This window comes from Oryctolagus cuniculus, chromosome 4 (assembly GCF_964237555.1).
Source record: "Oryctolagus cuniculus chromosome 4, mOryCun1.1, whole genome shotgun sequence".
NCBI lineage: Eukaryota > Metazoa > Chordata > Mammalia > Lagomorpha > Leporidae > Oryctolagus > Oryctolagus cuniculus.
The window spans coordinates 62,561,343-62,583,063 of record NC_091435.1 but is presented as its reverse complement, the minus strand read 5'-3'; the positions used below and the strand labels follow the sequence as shown (position 1 = coordinate 62,583,063).

The following is a 21,721-nucleotide window of genomic DNA, read 5'->3' as shown; positions in this document are numbered from 1 at the left end:
TTCATTAAGATTGATTTTAATTATCTTTATATACAAAAGATCAACTCTATACTGAGTAAAGATTATAATAGTTTGTACCCACACAGACACACAAAGTATAAAGTACTGTTTGAAGATTAGTTTTACCATTAATTCTCATAGTACAACACATTAAAACAGAGGTCCTACATGGGGAGCAAGTGCACAGTGACTCCTGTTGTTGATTTAACAATTGGCACTCTTATTTATGATGTCAATAATCACTCGAGGTTCTTGTCGTGAGCTGCCAACGCTATGGAAGCCTCTTGAGTTCACAAACTCCAATCTTATTGGACAAGGCCATAATCAAAGTGGAAGTTCTCTCCTCCCTTCAGAGAAAGGTACCTCCTTCTTTGATAACCCGTTCTTTCCAATGGGATCTCACTCACAGAGATCTTTCATTTAGGTCATTTTTTGCCACAGTGTCTTGGCTTTCCATGGCTGAGAAACTCTCATGGGCTTTTTAGCTAGATCCGAATGCCTTGGGGTTGATACTGAGGCCAGAGTGCTGTTTAGGGCATTTGTCATTCTATGAGTCTGCCCAACAAAAACTTTAATCTTTTCATTTAAATATAGAATCCCTCAAGAAAGAAGTTTGTCCTGTTTCAACAAGAAAGCCATCTATAAATCCAAAGTCCGAGTCAAACTATTTTATTTTCTGCATCAGAAAGTCATTTTAGAGTCTTAAAAATAGCATTCTGTCTACCTCCACATTCTTGCCACTACCCTACAGCTTCATCAGAAAGCTTTTATAATAAGTTTTTAGAAATATTTCTGAAGGCATTTATTTCACAAGGAGAACAATACCCTCATGTACAAAAATCTATATCTCAGCTAATGGCTAAGGATTACACTGACTAAAGAGTAATGAGGTCACTGTGTTAGGTTAATATTAAGGATATTTCTCCTTAGCCTTTTGGGCCTAAGTGTCAGAGTGGCTAATCCTCTGTGTTAGAATCCTCTGTCCCTTTTAATTTGTAATGAAAACTCCATTACAGTAGCAGTCTGACTATAATCTCTAACCTTAGACTCAGTTGCTTACTCTTTATTTTCTCCCCACTGACATTGTCAAAATGAGGTTTAAAATATTTCTGATGGGGCTGGCTCTTTGGCACAGTAGGTTAAGCCTCTACCTGTGGGGCTGGCATCCCATATGGGTGCCAGTTTGAGTTCTGGCTGCTCGTTTTCTGATCCAGCTCCCTGCTGATGGCCTGGGAAAGCAGTGGAAGTTGGCCCAAGTGCTTGGTCCCCTGTATCCGCATGGGAGACCTGGATGAAGCTCCTGGATTCTGGCTTTGGACTGGCCCAGCTCCAGCTGTTGTGGTCATCTGGGGAGTGAACCAGCAGATTTAAGACCTCTTTCTGTCTCTCCCTCTCTCTGTAACTTGCCTCTCAAATAAATAAATAAATCTTTTAAAAATATTCCTGATGATGCCAGATTAATAATAATTCCTACTTTTATTGGAATGACTTTGTTACTGAATTAAATGGATTAATTGCTTTCCCATATTCTACGAAAATACATTAAAATAGTAGATCGTATGTAAATTGTTTCTACCTGTAGCCACTAAAATGAACACTTTGGGGTAAATTTTAGAATAAGGTTGTGTGAACTAATTACAATGTGAGTCAAATTAGTTATTGAGAACTGTGTCTTATTTTATGTTGAATTTTGTTTCTTTTGTAATTTGTCAGAGTAGAGTTCATCTCTCCAATGATGTCTTTCCAAGATACCCACGCCACTCTGAAGCAAAAACCTGGATCCTCCTTTTAGGCCTAATATATATATATATATATATATATATATACACACACACACACATACATATATATACATATATACATATATATAATTACTTATATGGTATACTTATATAGTATATATTTCAAAGATTTTACTTTATTTATTTGAAAGATGAGTTACAGAGAGAGGTAGAGACAGAAAGAGAGGTCTTCCATCTTTGGGTTTACTCCCCAATTGGCTGCAAGGGCCAGAGATGAGCCAATCCAAAGCCAAGAGCCAGGAGCTTTTTCCAGGTCTCCCATGTGGATACAGGGGCCCAGAGACTTGGGCCATCCTCCATTGCTTTCCCAGGCTCATTATCAGGGAGCTGGATGGGAAGTGGAGCAGCTGGGACTTGAACTGGCAGCTATACGGGATGCTGGCATTGAAGACTGGGGCTTTAACCCACTGTGCTACAGCGCTGGCCCCTAGGCCTATTATAAATTCATTCTCATCATTTGCATTGTTATTTAGCAATTATTATCCTTGGAATGGAAGAAAATAAGATAAAACAATAATAGGCTGAAAGATTTTGGAGAATGTAAAATAATAGTCCATAGATATTGAATGCCTAGCATGTGCCAAGCAGTGTCCTAAAAATCTTAATGATTTTCCAATACTGTGAGGCAGGAATTGTTACTGATTTTTTAGATGAGGAAATCAAGGAATAGAGAGGATAGAAAACATGTCCAATGCCATGGAGCTAGCAATTTAATGACTTCAGTCCAGGCAATCGGGCTCCATAGTTAATGTTCCTGACCATTACGTTGTTACATTCAGTTGCTCCTATAATTAAGAAAATTCTATTAGCTTACATTTGCCTCCACTTTCTGTATTTTAAAATATTTTCCCTGTGATATAAATTATTATTTCTTATTTTTCTTGAAGTACAAAAGAATGTGATGGAAAAAAAGTAACATTGTCCAAAAAGTTCTGCTTAAAGTAGGTTTCAGAGTCTGGAGACAGTGTTGTGTAATGAGGACATGAGTCCTTCTGCAATATCTCCTTATTAGAAGGAAACTCAGCTTTCACACAAATCTGCACCACAATGGTCCCCAAAGAGACAGTGTCCAACTGAAAGTAACGAATCCATTCTTGGGATGGAGGGGAGATTTGGCCCTGGAACAATCTGCATCGGTAAGAATTTAATACTTTATCTTGAGTGTTCCTTCAGAAGGAAGACAAAGCTCTGCTTTGTCCCTTAGACTTTTGGCTATTGTTATTTTATCTTGTCAGACAAATGATGTTGTTTGTATACTATGTCCAAAAGTCATCCATTCAACACTATCCAGCTTTTAAAAATCAGTCTAATATTTTATGTCATAACGTTTTCCCACTGATAGAGTTTTTCCCTCTGACATTGCTTCGCACCCTCAGTTCAAGCAGTTCGGTTAGCTAAGCTCAGTGATTTAGGGCACAGACATGACAAGGTGGGAAAGAGAAACCAAAAGCGTCTGTTTTTAGAGCGAACAAAAACAAAAACAAAAGCAAACCCTTCAATTCCTTGAGGAGCACAAATGAGAGCAAAGCTGCTTTTTTTTTTTTTTTTTTTTTTTTTTTTTTTTTTTTTTTTGACAGGCAGAGTGGACAGTGAGAGAGAGAGACAGAGAGAAAGGTCTTCCTTTGCCGTTGGTTCACCTCCAATGGTTGCCGCGGCCGGCGCGCTGCAGCCGGCGCACCGCACTGATCCAATGGCAGGAGCCAGGTGCTTCTCCTGGTCTCCCATGGGGTGCAGGGCCCAAGCACTTGGGCCATCCTCCACTGCACTCCCTGGCCACAGCAGAGGGCTGGCCTGGAAGAGGGGCAACCGGGACTAGAACCCGGTGTGCCGGCGCCACTAGGCGGAGGATTAGCCTAGTGAGTTGCGGCGCCGGCCAGCAAAGCTTCTTTTTCATGGTGCCCCACACGAAAACTATCTCCCTAAGCCTGTATTGCAGATGGAGAAAGACGGAGGAAATGGACAGAGAGCTTACGGATTGAGAAGCAAATGGCTGGACCAAAAAGCACGAGTCCAATCAGCAAGGAGTCTGTCTCAGAGAAGGACCCTCACTGCCACTTAAAAGGCATTGTCAGGGGTCCAAGGGCTTTGCTAGTGGGGCCTGTGTCCTCACCACCCAGGGACTCAGCTGTTGCTGTGTCGTTGGAAACCAGTGGTGATTTCTCTAGGACTTTACCTGGTGACTGTCCAGAAGGAGTGTTCGTCCCTATCCATGTGCAAGGCTTTGCTGTAAGCTAATCTCTGCCCCACTGCAGGGTGTGAATAAGTCCTTCTTTCTCACAGTTTTCAGCACCCACCAAAGAATGGGTGCTTGAAAACTTCGGTCAGATTAGGGGAATGGAAAATCTGGATGAAATGAGCTCAGCGTCACCAGCACTCCATAAGCAAGGATGTTTTAAAAACTCATATCCCTGGGGCTGGTGTTGTGGTGTAGCAGGTAAAGCCGCTGCCTGTGGCACTGGCATCCCATATGATTGCCGATTCGTGTCCCAGCTACTCCTCTTCTGATCCAGCTTTCTGCTTATGGCTTGGGAAAGCACTAGATGATGGCTCAAATACTTGGGTCCTTGCACCTACATGGGAGACCCAGAGGAGGCTTCTGGCTTCTGGCTTCAACCTGGCCCATCTCCGGCCACTGCAGGCATTTGGGGAGTGAACTAGCGGATGGAAGACCTTTCTTTCTGTCTCTCCCTCCTTCTGGCTGTAACTCTACCTCTCAGATAAATAAATATATATATTTTAAGATTTATTTATTTATTTGAAAGTCAGAATTACACAGAGAGAGGAGAGAAAGAGAGAGAGAGAAAGGTCTTCCATCCGCTGGTTCACTCTCCAATTGGCCGCAACAGCTGGAGCTGTGCCGATCCAAAGCTGGGAGCCAGGAGCTTTTTCCGGGTCTCCCATGCAGGTGCAGGGATCCAAGGACTTGGGCCATCTTCTACTGCTTTCCCAGGCCTTAGCAGAGAGCTGGATCGGAAGTGGAGCAACTGGGTCTCGAACTGGTGCCCATATAGGATGCTGGCACTGCAGGCGGTGGCTTTACCCACTACACCACAGTGCCAGCTCCGTAAATAAAATCTTTAAAACAGCTCATATTCCTTTCAAACCAGTTTATTCAATTGAAGATTCTGTGAATTTTATTATTCTTTTTTTCTCTTTCCCTTATTCCTCTGATATTTAATTTTGAACTTTGTCTACTTCTGCCTGGAACAGTCTTTAAATGTTGATGTTCCCTAGGTCTCTTTTTCATTCCTCTTCTCTTTTCATTTCACATGGTTTTGGAGAGGGGCTTGCACTTATCCATTCTTATGATGCTGACTGCCATATATTTTTCAATATTTTCTAAACTCCAGATCCATATATCAAAGTGACTAATGAACATCTTTTAATTTGATGTTCCTTAGATTCAAACCCAGGATATCTACAATTGAACTCATCATACTTCTGGGTTTTTAAAAATTTAAATTTATTTTTAAAAAAAATTTTTGAAAGGGGGCTAACACCATGACATAGCAGGTAAAGTTGTCGTCTGCAATTCTGGCATCCCAAATGGGTACTAGTTTGAGTTCTGATGCTCCACTTCTGATCCAGCTCCCTGCTAATATGCCTGGGAAAGCAGTGGAATGTGGCTCATGTCCTTGGGCCTCTGCACCCACTCGGGAGACCTGGAAGAAACTCCTTGCTCCTGGCTTCAGTCTGGCCCAGTTCTGGCTGTTGCAGCCATTTGGGTAGTGAATCAGTGTCTAGAATATCTCTTTATCTCTCTATCTCTCTCTGTAAACTCTGTCTTTCAAATAAATAAATAAATCTTTAATACAATAAAATAAAATAGAAGTCATCCAATCCAAGTTCAGGTTATAGAAGAGGCAACTGGAACCCTATAATTTGATAGTCAATTTGATAGTTAGTAGGGGGAACTTCAAAAATTAAAAAAATTATTTAAAAAGCAAAGAAACAAAGATAGATAATGATGATGATAGTTTTACAGATGATAAGTAGGTAGGTAGGTAGGTAGGTAGATAGAAAGACAGACAGACAGACAGATAGATGGAGATCTGTCATCCATTGGTTTACTTCCCAAATGTCCACAACAGCTGTGACTGGGCCACAAGCAGGGAACTCAATCAGGGTCTCCCACATGGGTGACAGGGACCCAGCTACCAGAGTCATCGCCTGCTGCCTGTCAGGGTGTGCACCAATGGGAAACAGGAATTGGGAGCAGAGGTGGAATTAAGCCCAGGTGCTCTGCTGTAGGGTGTAGTGTCCCAATTGCTGCGCCAAAAGCTTGCTCCCTGAACTCATCCTATTTGCTTTCTTTTGATCATCATATTTCTTAACTCTCAATGCACTGCTCCTGTGTCTTGAAGAATGTCACCACCATTCTCCACGTCTTTCAGATTAGAAATCTGGCAGTCATCAATGTGGTCTTCTCCCCTAGTCTCACAACTAGTTGCCCTTCTCATTGATAGCTCATTCATACCAATTAGTAAAATTCTGATCCTTATTGTTTATTGTATGGGTCACTGCCATATACTTTGTGCCAGGTTTCAAGTTCTATTCTCCAAAAAGAAATGAAAATCTATTTATCCCACTCTCCTAACAGACTTTGGGATAAAAATCTGAACTTGTAGCAAGTCCTATCAAGACCACTCCAAGGTCAAAGGTTAGGGCGGTCTTGCTGAGGCAAAGCCTGATAGACAAGGAGGATGTATTTGATAACAATGAGCTGGCCTGAGAGCTGAGGATTTCAACATCTATTTGACCCCAAACTTGTCCTGTGGTGTTTGAGAGCATACTGCTGGCCTCCTTCTGTGTAAGCTCAATTCTCAAAAGCAGCATTCAGTGCTATGGTAATTTTACTTAAGAGATAATATTTTGAAAGTGTTGTTTTGTTTTAATATTTCACACTTTGGTCTACTTAAATATATGCATTACTTTGAAGGAAGTTTATTGTGTGGGACTACACATATTGCATCAGAAGAAAAAGGGTTCCTTGCAGTCTCTGAAGTTCAAAATAGGACTTTAAGCAAGACATTAAATTATAAGATCAGGCTTTATAGAAAAGGATCATTAAAATTCCTTCAGAATATTTAAAATGGTGACCAAAGAGCTCAGAATTTAATGGTTCCTTTTTAGTGTAAAGAAGATTTTCATTTGGGTCTGACCTGTACCAGGGAGCTTTCTTCCATGGGGCACACATTTCCTCTGAGATGCAAAGGCTACAATTCTTAGCCTTATTGGCATCTGAGGATTCTCACATGACTGAGTTCTGGCTAATGGAATACAAGTGGAAGTGATTCGTGTCATTGCCAGGCTTGATGCATAGCAACGTTACATGCAGCATCCTCCAAGACCAAGAGATCAGAAAAACACGGCGTATGAGACCTTGCCTCTGCACAACCAAATGGAAAGGCATTTGCCCAGGAACACCTGGATGGAACCGTGACAATGGGAGCAAGACATAAACTCCTTTGTTGTAATACACAAATACCATAGGATATATTTGTTATAGAAGCTTCTGTTCTCACTAATGCAAACATATGGTTCATAGCAAGTGAAACACTCTTACGTGGTCCAAGAAGAAGGGAATGGAGGAGACAGAAACAGAGAGTGAGGCCGGCAGGAGATGACTTCTGATTACCCTGTAGGCTTTGTCTTGGACTGCAGAGGTGCGGTATATTAGACAAGCTGAGGAAACACCATTTATCTTGGGGTTTTTGCTTTTCTTCCTATGTGGGACTCAGCAAGGAGATGTGTCACAGGCTTCCCTACACCAAGCTGGGGTAACTGCATCAAAACACAAAGAAAGCTCAGCAGGATTACCTAGGCTGAAAAAGCCCCAGAATTCATATTTCTAAGCCATTTTCAGTTCTTGAGTTGTGGCTGAGATATTGATATATTCTCACACCCTTGAAGGACAGTCTTGAATTCTCAGAGGGGCTGACTGGAGAGAGTGGAGTGGCTTGAGACATAGGCTAAACAGAGGAGCTGGTCCCCATTGGGAACAAGCCAGATGTGTGCATGTGTGTGTACTATTATGCTACAGAAGGCAGTGGTGGGGCTGAATCATTCGGGGAGGGATACTGATTCAAAGTCATAGCACCATCCCCAAATGTCAGAAAGGTTAAGTGGCAGATAAGGAACCTTTCTGTGGAGACAGAGACAGAGCACGGATGAGGATCCCGCTGCCACTGATTGCATGGGCCACACTCCTTCCCATAGTCTCTATTCTAAATGTTGTTTTAGGGACAAGAAGGAGGAGAAGCAGAAACCTGTAAGGCAAAAAACTGAGTCATCTAAGGGACACCAAATTAATGTTTAAAATGAATGGAGGTAGTTTAAATCATAAAAATCAAAGTATTATAAAATAAATTTCAATAATTAGCAGGATGGTAATTTAAAAGGAAGATTAGGCATGTTTTAGAGATTAAAAAAACCACATATTTCATATCCCTTGGGTCTGGTACTGAAGAGTTTGCTTTCTGGTTTGCGTGTGTGTGTTTAAATAAAATAACCCATTTTATCACAGCAAAAAGACTTCCTTCCCCTTTCTTGTCTTCATTTTACACTGCCACCTCCCATCCCAAGCCATGTTCCTGCTTAGGGAGCTCACATTTCATATCTCCTGATCCAAAGGGAAAGAACAGGATTTTTCTCTTTTTTGCTGTAAGGGGACCACCCTGGACTTTGTTCTAGACTCCAATTTGCCCGAGATGCTTATTTCCCTTTGGACTTCACCATTTCTGAAGACAAGAAATGCTATGGCCAAAATAACAGCAGTTTCCAGGTAGAGGAGAGAGTTGTTGTTTTCTTGAGTAAATGGGAGCTAAGCCATGCATCAGGATCTCTGTTCATCTTACTGTCACTCCTAGTTGAACCTTTTGTATTGACAATGAGTAATTGGATTAGAACAAATTGGATTTGAACAAATTTTTGCTTAGAATTTCTGATAAAAGTTAATTTTATGATGCAGCACTGAAATGAAAACCAATGCTATGTATAGAGGACTGTCCGTCATACACTAGGCAGTAGCATAAACAGGTACTGAATTTGTTGACTCTCTTGCAAGATTGTACACATTTTTGAAGCAGACAGAAGTTTGTGAGATTAATTTGCATCTACACAGGCTCATTCTTCAGTTATTGAATATTGACATGATAAAAGTTTCCAGCTAACTTTTAAGAGAAGCTGTTTGACCTAAGGTAACATAATTCAATCACACATAAGCATGCACACACATGTGTGCACACACACACATAACCCCTCAGAACTCTGAGTTTAACTAAAAAGGAGATGCAGAGGGAGAAATCCTAATATAATTTGATATGGCTTTAAATGTACTGTCAATCTTAAAAAAGTCAAGACCACAGGCACTGGTAGAAAGCTAAATATAACTGCCAAGTGACTGAAAGTGGCTTAGAAGGATGTATGTTCTCTATATTTGTCAAGAAGGGTTAGCCATAAGTTCCAATGAAGGAATTGAAAAAGAAGAGTTTAGATTGGTAAATGGATGATATTTTTAGTTAGTTTTAAAACATATGTGTGCATTTAGTGTAGTGTTTCCATTTTCCCCTTGAAATCTCATGAAGTGAATCAGGTCTCTCATAATCAGTGGGCCCATAAACTTCAGAAAATGTGGAAGTTGGGCAGGCATTTGGCCTAGCAATGAAGTCACTGGTTAGTAAACCTGCATTGCATTATCAGGCCAACTCTACTTAATTCTGGCTTCCTACTAATGTGTGTCCTGGGGAGGCAGCAACATATGGCTCAGGTAGTTGGTCCTTCTTATTCACATGGGAGACCTGGATTGAGTGCTCAGTCAGTTTTGCACAATCACCTGCCCTCCCCACACTGTTGCGGGCATTTGGGGAGTGAATCATCAGATGGGATCCCTCTCTCTCTCTGTCTCTCTCTCTCTCTCTGTCTATATCTCTGTCTCACTCTGCTTGTCTGTCTCTGAAAGAAGAAAAGAAAGAAAGAAAGAAAGAAAGAAAGAAAGAAAGAAAGAAAGAAAGAAAGAAAGAAAGAAAGAAAGAAAGAAAGAAAGGAGGGAGGGAGGAGGATGTTACATTGCCCCCTCTCCCTGCTCTTATCTCTGCTCTCCGAATGATTTCTCCACATTGCCTACCTCTCCGCGTACAGTGCAGCTACAATGAACACCTGGCATGTACTCTGCATTCTCAACTGTTCTGATAAACACCCTCAGCCACGCCTGCTCTTTCCTCTTCCCCACCCTCAAATGCGATTTCCCTGACTCATCCCTACACACACTCAGCTCAGTTGCTTCTCTAGAAAATCATCCCTGACTGTACCACCTTCTTATTGCACCCATATTTATCTCTGGCACTACACTAACTTAGAGTGTAATCTTATATTTTTACTTCCATCAATTCAGCAACACACAAACAAAAGCAAACATATTTTTCATGCAGCATGGCCCCTAAATGGAAGCCAAATTCTTCATCTGGTGCTAAACCCAAGGAACCATGATCTGTTTCTGTACTGGGGGTGTGTGATCACACTGTGTGTGATAGATTTACTGAGCTCTTACACTTTGTTGTGTAGACTTGCAAACTCCATTTGCAAAAACCCAGAACTCATTCTAGCTATTTTAAGCAAGATGAGCTGTGATACAGGGAATGAGGCCCATATATATTCATCAAGATGCTAGAGATTTAAGGCTGAGTCTTTTAGAATAAGTTCCAAAGGAAGGGTGTTACTCCCTCTCTCAAAGTAGGAAGGTGGAATTAGAAGTCCACTACCTAACCTACTGGGTTCAAGAGCACAGTGCCATAGCCATCATTCAGGGATCTGACAATCCCACACAGAACAAGAGGTCACACACTGGAACACTACTGGGGACAACCCAGTCTCCAGGATTGTGCCTTTGAGAAGCAGGCAGCAAGAGATGAGCTCTTTGTCACTTGTAGATTCACTCTCATGCAAGTACAGTTAAATGCAGAGTCAATCTGTTCCCCAGAAACTTGGTAGTCCGGGGTTCTGCAAAATAGCTTTAACTCTCCAATTGGTATAGGTCAGGAAGCCATGCTAGAAGCTGAATGCTAATTCACTGTATTTCCACCATAACCAGGCATACTATGAATTTTGTATGAGGTTGGGACTTTTATTAGTTCATTTTGAGTATGCACTAAAATCAACACCTCACATAATTGTAAATTCATAATAAAAAAGGCAATGCCCTTTCTATGTCCTTGTAGACTTTCAGGTCCTAAGAGAAACTGTGTAGTACTCACCTTTAGAATGTGGTTACTAAATCTGTGTCTTGTTAAGTGAATGAATGAATGAAAATAGGAATCAGTGGGGTCAGCCCCATGGCGTAAGCCTCTACCCATGTTGTCGGTGTCCCATATGGGCGCTGCTTGAGTCCTAGCTGTTCCACTTCCAATCCAGCTCTCTGCTATGGCCTGGGAGGGCAGTGGAAGATGGTGCAAGTCCTTGGGCCTCTGCACCCACATGGGAGACCCAGAAGAGGCTCCCCTCCTGGCTTCAGCCTCGCCCAGCTCCAGCTGTTGTGGCCATTGGGGGTTGAACCAGTGGATGGAAGACTTCTCTCTCTGTCTCTCCCTCTCTCTGTCTGTAACTCTGCTTCTCAAGTAATACATTAATTTAAAAAAGAATCAATAAATCAGTGCATGATAGAAAACATGTATCCTTTTGCCCTTTTTAAAATCAACGAACCTCTTAGGCTTTCTCTGATTCAGTGATTCTGAACTAGAAGCAATTTTAACAGCCTATTTGGCAATGTCTGGAGACATTTTTGAGTGTCACTATTTCAAGGATGAATGGATGAATTTGCTGTTGCATCCATGGAGTCAAGATAAAAGATGCTTTTAAATATCCTAAAATCCACCAATTGCCCCCTTCAACAAAGCATTATCCAGGACAAAAAGTCAAGAGAGCTGGGGTTGAGAAATCGTCTCTAATTCCTTCTTCTTGTCACTTCTGTCTGCCGTAATGATCTATTCACTAGATCAGAACCCTTGAGAATTCGGTCTTTCTCAGAATTTGTCTCATCATTCTTCATCTTCTTTGGTAGGGGTTTCCTCCTGTGGTTTCTCATTATACGTTATTCATTCTATTCCCACATGTATTAATAATGAACCTCAGGGACTTAGACTGGCTGTAACATCCTTGTATTAGAGCATTACAAGAGGAAATTTCTAGAGAGTGTCATTCATCAACTTCTTTTCTGTCTTAATCTCATAGCTATAGTTATGGAATTTATATTTCATTCAATTTTTAAAATGTCTCAAAAATAAGAGATGTTATTCTAATATATTTGAACCTTGGTGAGCAAATACAAATTTTACTAAATTAGTTGATTTTCCCCCTTTTTAAATGACAACTGACCATCTAGTAGTCTTAGTTTTAAGACTACTAAAGAACATGAAGGACCTCTGTGAGTGAGATCCCAGTGGAAAGAAGGGACCATCAAAGAAGGAGGTACTTTTCTGTACTTTTCTCTGAAGGGAGGAGAGAACTTCCACTCTGCTTATGGCCCTGTCTAAATACTGACAGAGTTTGTGGCCTTGGGTGATCACTGATGTCATAAATAAGAGTATCAATTGTTAAATCAAAAACAGGAGCCACTGTGCACTTACTCCCCATGTAGGACCTCTGTCCTTAATGAGTTGTACTATGAGAATTAATGGTAAAAATTGTCTTTAAACAGTACTTTATACTTTGTGTGTCTGTGTGGGTACAAACTGTTGAAATCTTTACTTAGTGTAGAGTTGGTCTTCTATATATAAAGATAATTAAAAATGAATCTTAATGTAGAATGGGGTGGGAGAGGGAGTAGGAGGTGGGACGGGAGTGGGGGTGGGAGGGCAGGTATGGGGGAAAGAACCACTATATTTCTAAAGCTGTACCTATGAAACTGTATTTATTAAATAAAAGCTTTCGCAAAAAAAAAAAAAAAAAAAAAAAAAAAAAAAAAAAAAAACAAGACTACTAGAGAGAGCGAGAGACAGAGAGAGAATATTCCATTCACTGGTTCCTCCAAATGCCTACAATAGCGAGGACCTGGTCATGCCAAAGCCAGAACTCAGTCTGGGTATCCCACATGGGTGGTAAGGACTGAAGTACTTGAACTATCACCTGCTGCCTCCCAGGGTGTGTGTTAATAGGAAGTTGGTTAGGAAACAGAGTGGAAACTCAAACCCAGGCGTTCTCATGTTGGTGTTCCAAGCAATATCTTAACCACTCAGCCAAACATCTACCCCAATAGTCTTTAAGAGCAATGAAAGTCTGTCCCTGATTTTTTTTAGAAAAACCAACAACTTCTTTTAATTTTGAGAAATTTATTCCTTCTTATAATTAAATACTTCTGGAAATATAAATATGTCAATTAAATAATTATAATTATAAATATTTATAATTGAAATGGTAACTAATTATAAAATCATATTATAAAATCACATATGTTGGGGGCCGGCGCCATGGCACACTAGGTTAATCCTCTGTCTGTGGCATCGACATCCCATATGGGTGCCGGTTCTAGTCCCGGTTGCTCCTCTTCCAGTCCAGCTCTCTGCTCTGGCCTGGGATAGCAGTAGAGGATGGCACAAGTGCTTAGGCCCCTGCACTCCCATGGGACACTGGGAAGAAGCACCTGGCTCCTGGCTTCAGATTGGCACAGCTCCTGGCCGTTGCGGCCATTTGGGAAGTGAATCAATGGAGGGAAGACCTTTCTCTCTGTCTCTCTCTCACTGTCTGTAACTCTACCTGTCAAATAAATAACTAAAATCTTTTATAAAAATAAAAAAATCACATATGTCAGAATAGGAAGAACATATAAGAACAGGAAGTCAATATATGTCTTAAAGCCAGAACTATGTTAAGTTCACTTTATGTACTCACGGAATCTTGTTGGCCACCCGTTTTTTTTATTTTTTTTATTTTATTTTTAATTTATTTGACAGATAGAGTTAGACAGTGAGGGAGAGAGACAGAGAGAAAGGTTTTCCTTCTGTTGGTTCACCCCCCAAATGGCCGCCATGGCTGGAGCTGGGCCCATCCGAAGCCAGGAGCCAGGTGCTTCCTCCTGGTCTCCCACGCGGGTGCGGGGGCCCAAGCACTTGGGCCATCCTCCACTGCCTTCCCAGGCCACAGCAGAGAGCTGGACTGGAAGAAGAGCAGCCAGGACTAGAACCCGGCACCCATATGGGATGCCGGTGCCGCAGGTAGAGGATTAACCAAGTGAGCCACGGCGCCGGCCCCCGCCACCCATTCTTGTCATCTGCCAGCCACTGAGAATACATTAGGTACCTAGTCTCTGCCCTCAAGTAGCTTATATTATTTAATTAGAGTCTCTCTACTTACAGAAGTAGGATTTAATCACTATGGTGACAAGTCCTATAATTGGAAATCACAGAGTGGTATGAAAGTAAATAGGGAACCTAATGCTATTTCTAATCTCATCAGAAGTGATTTCCTTTAGAAGGTGGTAATTAAGCTCATACCTGAAAGATGAGTAAGAGTTGGCACAATGTGGAAGAAGCAGCAATTCCCGCAGAGGAATATGAGTGTCCTGAGGTAAGAAAGAGTTTGTTTTACTCAGGAAATATAAAGAAGGATTTGAGATTGAATACTTAGTACTTAGAAGCCATTAAAGAGTTTTGATAGAGGGATGATTTGATCAGGTTTACATTTTAAATGATTACTTTCATTTCCACATTTCCACCGGGGAAAGCAGCGGAGGATGGCCCAAGTGCTTGTGCCCCTGCATCCACGTGGGAGACCTGGAAGACGTTCCTGGTTCCTGGCTTCAGCCTGACCCAGCCCCAGCCATTGCAGCCACTTGGGGAGTGAACCAGCAGATGGAAAATGGAAAATCTCTGTGTGTGTCTCTCTCTCTGTAACTCTACTTTTCAAATAAATAAATAAATAAATAAATATTTTTTTTCTTTTAAAAAAAGAAAACAGGGTCAGCTAGATTGGAAGAAGAAGGGAGATGCTGAGGGAGAGAGAACTGTTAAAGATGGCTCTCAGGCTTTTAGCTGGAGCATCTGGGAGATTATTGGTATCACTTACTGTAAAGGAGAGCTATGCAGGAGCAGGTTTGGAGCCAGGTGTTTACAGGTAGTAAGTTTATTTGGAAGTGACATGTTGTATTTGAGATTCTTATGACACATTCAAATGTCCCAGATGGAGAGAGGTGTTATAAACATTTGGACCTATATATCTACAACTCATAAGACTGATCTGGGCTGGAGATGTAATTTTGAAATCATTGATTACAGATGGTGTTTGAAGATATGAGAACAAGTCAAATCATACTGGGAGAGAATATGTAGAGATAAAAGAGGTTCAAGGGGACCAGCATTGTGGCACAGCAGGTTAAGCTGTGCATGCAACATCAGCATCCCATGTTGGAGTTCTAGTTCAAGTCCTTTCTGCTCTGCTTCTGATTCAGTTCCCTGCTAATGCACCTGAGAAGGGAACAGATGATCCAAGTTCTTGGGCCCCTGCCACTCACGTGGGAGACCAGTATGAACTTCCTGGCTCCTGACTTCAGCCTGGCCCAGCCCTGACTTCTGCAGGCATTTGGAGAGTGAGCCAACAGATGGAAAATCTCTCCGTTTTTGTGTTAGTTTCTCCCTTTCTCTTTGATGCTATTCATTTCAAATTAGTTAATTAACATAAAAATGAGGGCTTAAGGCTGGGTCGAGTAAAATGTTTAGGTAAAGGCAGAGGAATTCATAAAGGGAACTTATAAAAAAAACAAGGAAAGCATAGAGACATGGGAAGATGGAAAGCAAGGGAAGAGATGGTTATTAGAAAGGAGGAGCAGAAATCTGTTTAAAAAAGATGCTGAGAGATCACATAGAATTTTGGACATTTCACTGACTTGGTGACATGCAGCTCTTTGGTGACTTAATGCTAGAATTTAAATTGTAAGAACAGAAACTAAATTTGAGTGGACTGGAGAGTCAATATTAGGAAGAAGTAGCAATTGAAGATGTGATTAAATATTTTCCAATGAAAGGGAGGTTGATATTGTGTACAAGACACTGTATATTATCCAGAGAGGGAAATTCTGGAGAAATATCAAGAAATTTTCCCATGATAGAAAGCACCTATTATTTATGCGTGTGAAGTTAAGATTATTTATTTAAATGTGACTGTCCTCTAGAATGAGCAAACTTAGTGATCTGAGCACATTTGCACTTATACTCCCAGAGCTTGAAGTTAGAGTACATATTATTAGGAGATTAAGACATAAGAGGGTATGTCTTAATAGATATGGTGTCTTGAAATTCTCTGAAGTAGGTTGGCATACATGGACTCCAATGCTTGAGGATTGGTGGAGCTGGTAATTTGTGTAGTCGTTGTGTCAGAGGCACACATACTGCTGTCACACTTCTCAGCTCAGCCCTGCAAGGTGATTTGACTAAGAATTTCCAGGCAGACATCAGAATAAAGTTGATGAGCACCAAAGAACCATGAGAATTCTGATGTGCATGCTTCCCCAGGACTGAATAGCACCCAGCAGTGCTTTCTTACCAATGATATGACAACACAGTGGCTTAAACGATAGTGGTTTACTTCTCACGTGAGAACTTCTCCTGAGGTACAGGTTGCTGTGTTGTTTCAGTGGCTCAGCAATGTCAGGAAGGCAACTTGGAGACTCTCTTGGTCTTTCCTCAGGTTCACAAGGTGAGTGCTGAAGTCCCAGCTGTACCATCCGTGTTTGAGGCAGGAAGAAGGAAAACCTTGGAAGGGCTTACCAGCGGCACGTGTGTCTTTTTATCAAGGAAGCGAGCTTCCTTGGCATTCCCTCCAGCACATGTCTGCTTACATATGGAAACAAGGGAAAAAAAGGAAACTAAGGAAATATAAATTTAACTACATAGTTGCTCTACTTGGAAGCATCATAGTAGAAACAGGGGGCAGTTGTTTTTGGATAGCTCAGCCAATAGTTTCACTTACCAACAGGGAGCAAAGAGAGCATCACAGAGGAAGATGGTAGATCTCAAGGAAAGCGAGTGATGGAACTATGGGGTAGTAACAATGGCCAGTGATGGCAGGGCCCAGGTGGAGGGGACAAGAGTCATCACATGGGAATAGTTCACAGGAGATTGAAAATGCCGGGATGGCACCTATGAATTTGGGAAGAGGAATCGGCAGAGACAAAATTCTTTGTGGGCTTTTAAGTCATTCTGTGGGGACCTCAATCTGTTTACTTACCAACATACAACCAAGAACTTATCACGATGCCTGGTGTATGGAATACTCACAATGATTTCATTAATTAATTAATTAATCATCTAAGAGCATGGTAAGGAAACAATCAACTGAGTAAAGGTGTCCCTGAGTCCATAGAAATGGAAGCAAATATTTCAAACCGCACATCTGACAAAGGGTTAACATTCAAAATATATAAGCAACTCAAAGAACTCAATTGTAAGAAAGCAAATCGTTTGATTAAAAAATGTGCAGAGGGCCTGAAGAGGCATTCCTTAAAAGCAGACATACAAATGGTCAACAGGGTGGAAAAAAAGGCTCAACATCACTAATTGTCAGGGAAATACAAATCAAAACCACAATCACAATTATTTTGTACCTGTTAAGGTGGCTATTGTCAACAATAATACGTTCTGAGGTTCAGGTTGCTGTGTTGTTTCAGTGGCTGCAAACTGTCAGGAAGGCAACTTGGAGACTCTCTTGGTCTTTCCTCATGTTCACAAGGTGAGTGCTGAAGTTCCAGCTGGTCCATCTGCTTTTGAGACAGGAAGAAGGAAAACCTTGGAAGAGCTTAAGTGTTAGCAAGGATGTGGAGAAGAGGGAAGCCTTGTGCACTATTGGTGGGAATATAAATTTGTAAAGCCATTATGGGAAACAATACAAAAGTTCCTCATAAAACTAAATACAGAAATGCCATTAGAACACGGTGATTTAAAATAATTTAGGGAGTAATTTTCAAATATCTCATCACTTCGAATTATAACCAAGAAAGACATCCAGATTACCGCAGCCCTACCATGTCCACGTGTGTTGTTGTTCTTGCTTTTACAATATACAGTGCCCTTCCAGTTAATGAGGAACGGGAATGCTTCCTAGGGACATTTCACTCCTGATTAAAAATTCCATTTGTCAAGCCAGTGCCGCGGCTCACTAGGCTAATCCTCCGCCTTGCGCCTTGCGGCGCCGGCACACCAGATTCTAGTCCCGGTCGGGGCACCAGATTCTGTCCCGGTTGCCCCTCTTCCAGGCCAGCTCTCTGCTGTGGCCAGGGAGTGCAGTGGAGGATGGCCCAAGTGCTTGGGCCCTGCACCCCATGGGAGACCAGGAGAAGCACCTGGCTCCTGCCATCGGATCAGCACGGTGCGCCGGCCGCAGCGCGTCAGCCGCGGCGGCCATTGGAGGGTGAACCAACGGCAAAGGAAGACCTTTCTCTCTGTCTCTCTCTCTCACTGTCCACTCTGCCTGTCAAAAAAAAAATTCCATTTGTCTAGGAGCTGAGCTTGTTTGAACAAAGCGAAGGAGAAATGAATCTGAGAGTACCAAGTTTTTGTTCCATTTAGATGCATCATAGTAGATTGAATCTACTATTCTTTCAGTCTTCTGTAGGGCTGCTTAGTCATGTAGTAGACCCAAAGTTATAAATACATTGAAATTGATTTTATGATTATAGATGTTCAGAACCTAGGAAGTTTTTGTTTTCAACAAAAGGATAGGTATGCAAACTCTATTGTCGTAGATTCAGTTATTTCCCCAAATCTGAAATTCTTGCTATTTAACTATGTTATTCTTGACTTTCCCACATTTCATTGTTGCAGGTGACAGATCTGTAATCAGTGTTTCTGCAAAACATGCTTACTCTAAAAGCCATTTTCAGTGACCTGAAAAACAACAAAAAAACTTCTATCTTTCTTTAAAAATTAAAAAAAAAGCATGTTTGAAACCACAAAGGGAACAGAATATTAGAGAAAGAAATTAGATTAAGACCTTTTCCCACATATTTTCTCAAACTAGAGACCTCTTTTCTCAATTGAGATATATAGAAAAATAATCAGTAAGAAAAGAGCTACAACCAAAGTGATCTCCTTAGCTGAATTATAACTGCTTCTACTCACCTGCTTTTGAAATTTAGATTAAAGAACATTCACTTATCTTTCTTACACAAAATAAGTACCTCGGTAAAATTTATCCTATATTACAATAAGTCCTATGGGGGAAAATGAGAATTGAAAGTAAAAAAGGGAAAAGTATGTTAGGAGAATAGGATAGAGAAAATAATGAAATCATGGAGGAAGTGGTTAGTATTTGAGAAACAGGAGACCATCCAAAAGTTTATCAGGGTGGAGATTCAGTCTAAGGTCAGGTATGCAATTTCAAGCAGCAACAGAAAGGGCACCACCAGCAGGTGAGTGTGGTTGTTGGGCTGAGTTAGACACAGAAATCAGTACCTGGAGAAGAGGGTTTGGTGACGGGATCCAGCAGAAAACCTTTGTAGGGGAACATTGAGCAGGAAGCCAAATTCTGGAAGCAGAATCAGAGAATAGGGAATGTTGACACTGAAGCTCATGGGCTGAAAAGGAATTGGAGAAAAGAGGAGAAAGACAGCTGTGTATGAGCTTGTCTGGCAAGTGAATATGGGTGCAGCCATGTGGGCTACCACACCATCCTGGCAAAGAACAAGACAGATGGAAAGAAGAAGGAGGCATAGACACAGAGGTAGATGGAGAGAGAAAGAGACAAAGAGCAGAAGTAGTAATACTTTATCGAAAACCAAGGATAGATGATAGAGAAAGAGAAATACAGTGTGTGTGTGTTTAAAGATTTATTCATTTATTTGAAAGGCAGAGTTACAGAGGCAGAGAGAGAGAGAGAGAGAGAGAGGTCTTCTATCTGCTGGTTCACTCCCCAAATGGCTGGGCCAATCTGAAGCCAGAAGCCAGGAGCTTCTGCCAGGTCTCCTATTCAGGTGCAGGTCTCCAAGGACTTGGGCCGTCGTCTTCTACTGCTTTCCCAGGCCACAGCAGAGAGCTGGATCTGAGGTGGAGCAGCCAGGACTAGAATTGGCACTCATATGGGATGCCAGCTCTGCAGATGGTGGCTTTACCCGCTAAGCCACAGCACCAGTCCCGAGAAATACAATGTTTTAAAGAAGATGCTGAGAAGGAAGACAGACTAAGAGTGGTCCACTAAGTTTGATTTTAAGTGGATTAGTACATGTTTCCTGTCAACCTCTGTTCTCTTGAATAGTGGATTTTTAATAAGCTGTCATTGTCCTTTAAAAGTCATAAGGTTCTTACACATTATTCATAGATCTTCAACTTTTAAAATGTACATGAACTTTTAGAGGTACTGTCTGAGGCTTCTACCAGTTATGTGTTTTGTGTTTGTTATTGTTATGATGTCTTGACTGATAGCTATAATGATCAGAAAAATATCACTGAAAATATGTAAGGAAATTAATCAAAAGTTTAGAAGCTTCTGGTATGGATGTACATTTATCAAACATATGAGAATACTTCAAAAATTTGTGGAAAGGATAGCATCAAAATATAAATTTATTTGGGGGCAAAACGTTTGAAATTGATGAATAGTTTTTTCCAATAAATGTTTTCCATGAACTCTTTGAAGTACACTTAAATGGATTTTTGAATCCATGTATAGTTTTTCATGATATGCATTTTCCATGAATATTTTGAACACAACTCATATGCATGAATTTGAAAAACTTTTTGAACCCCCGAAAATTTATGTCTGAATTCCATTTTCTAGGTATGTTTTGAAGCACCCTCATATAGAGACACAAATACAGCATATGTATCCGTATCCTCACACATACATCAGTGTGTATGTATGTGTATATGAATACATACACATGCTACCATATAATATTAGCAACATATTCCTGATCGACCTCTCAGGTAATAGAAAGCAAGCACTGCAAATTCTGGGGCAAGAAAGATCCAAGCTTCAGAGATAATGGAACATGGACCATATAGGAAGGGAGGCTTAGTAGGGTGGCAATAATGGAAGACTTCAATTTCTTGTCAATTCAATTGACTATTTTTCAGAATATTAGACATACCATAGAAGATGAGAGGTAAAAGTTTGTAAGTCTTTGACTGCTAGGCCAATATATTTCTGCTACACTTTCCCATTCCTTTTGCTCTTGGAGACCAAGAGTTCAGTGTAGTCTACAGTGTGTGAGACCCACCATTTGGAGCACAAGAATCCTGTCCAGAGTCCTATCCTGGGTTGTACTAAACAGGTCATTTCCACCCCTGGATCTCGGGTTCCTTCTCAGGGAGTTGAACCAGCTTCTAGGTCCTCAATATTGTTTCCACCTCAACATACTGGACATATGGCTCTGCCCAGCCTATCCAGTAGTAGTAGCAATAGTAGTAGTAGAGTTGTATTAAGCACTGAGTACTTACCATGTGTCAAGTGATGGGCTAAGTGTTTTGTCATTTACTTCTCAATACATAATTTTGCATATATTCTATTATTTTCCCCAATTCAGAGACAAGAACATTGTCTCAGATAATTGAAGAAACTCAAAAAGGATACACACTTAGTAACTAGCACAGCCTTGCTTAATTCAGGCCTAACCAATATCTAGATGCTTATTCTCAGACCTTACTTTCTGCTGCTGCTTATTTTCATAACTCAGATGGAGTGAAACAAAGTCATGTCCCAGGCCTATGGACATATGATATTGGAGAGGCATTAATTTGCAAAAGGTTGTTAATGAGATCTTTTTAAAGACCCTTGGGGATATTCCCACTTCAATATCACTGAACTAAAAAAACTTTAACCTTCTTTTCATAGCTAACTGTTTATAACACTGGAATCCTGCTGTTGAGAAGGAAGGAAACCTCCATTGCTAACACTTGCAACAAAACTGAATCCAGAAAATTTCCTTTCTTTTTGCTGTTGCA

The 21,721-nt window shown here is 41.0% G+C and overlaps 2 long non-coding RNA genes across 4 annotated transcripts in view; one reads left to right on the top strand and one right to left on the bottom strand.

Annotated features, from left to right (window-relative positions):
- Nucleotides 1-204: 204 nt before the first annotated feature.
- Nucleotides 205-15,103, top strand: LOC127482950 (uncharacterized). The gene is made up of 4 exons (XR_007908916.2): nt 205-2,938; nt 12,178-12,263; nt 14,263-14,357; nt 14,518-15,103. It is a non-coding gene; the product is annotated as an uncharacterized lncRNA (long non-coding RNA).
- Nucleotides 15,104-15,913: 810 nt separating this feature from the next.
- The window catches only part of LOC103350563 (uncharacterized), a 164,398-nt gene continuing 158,590 nt past the window's right edge, over nt 15,914-21,721 (bottom strand). For 2 of the 3 annotated variants that reach the window (XR_011387833.1, XR_007908915.2), the window contains exons 2-5: nt 19,235-19,356; nt 17,389-17,541; nt 16,755-16,924; nt 15,914-16,615 (exon numbers count right to left, since the gene is read on the bottom strand). This is a non-coding gene — a long non-coding RNA (uncharacterized lncRNA). Of the gene's footprint in view, nt 16,616-16,754; nt 16,925-17,388; nt 17,545-19,234; nt 19,357-21,721 lie in introns of all 3 variants that reach the window. The other variant, XR_011387832.1, reaches the window with a different exon arrangement.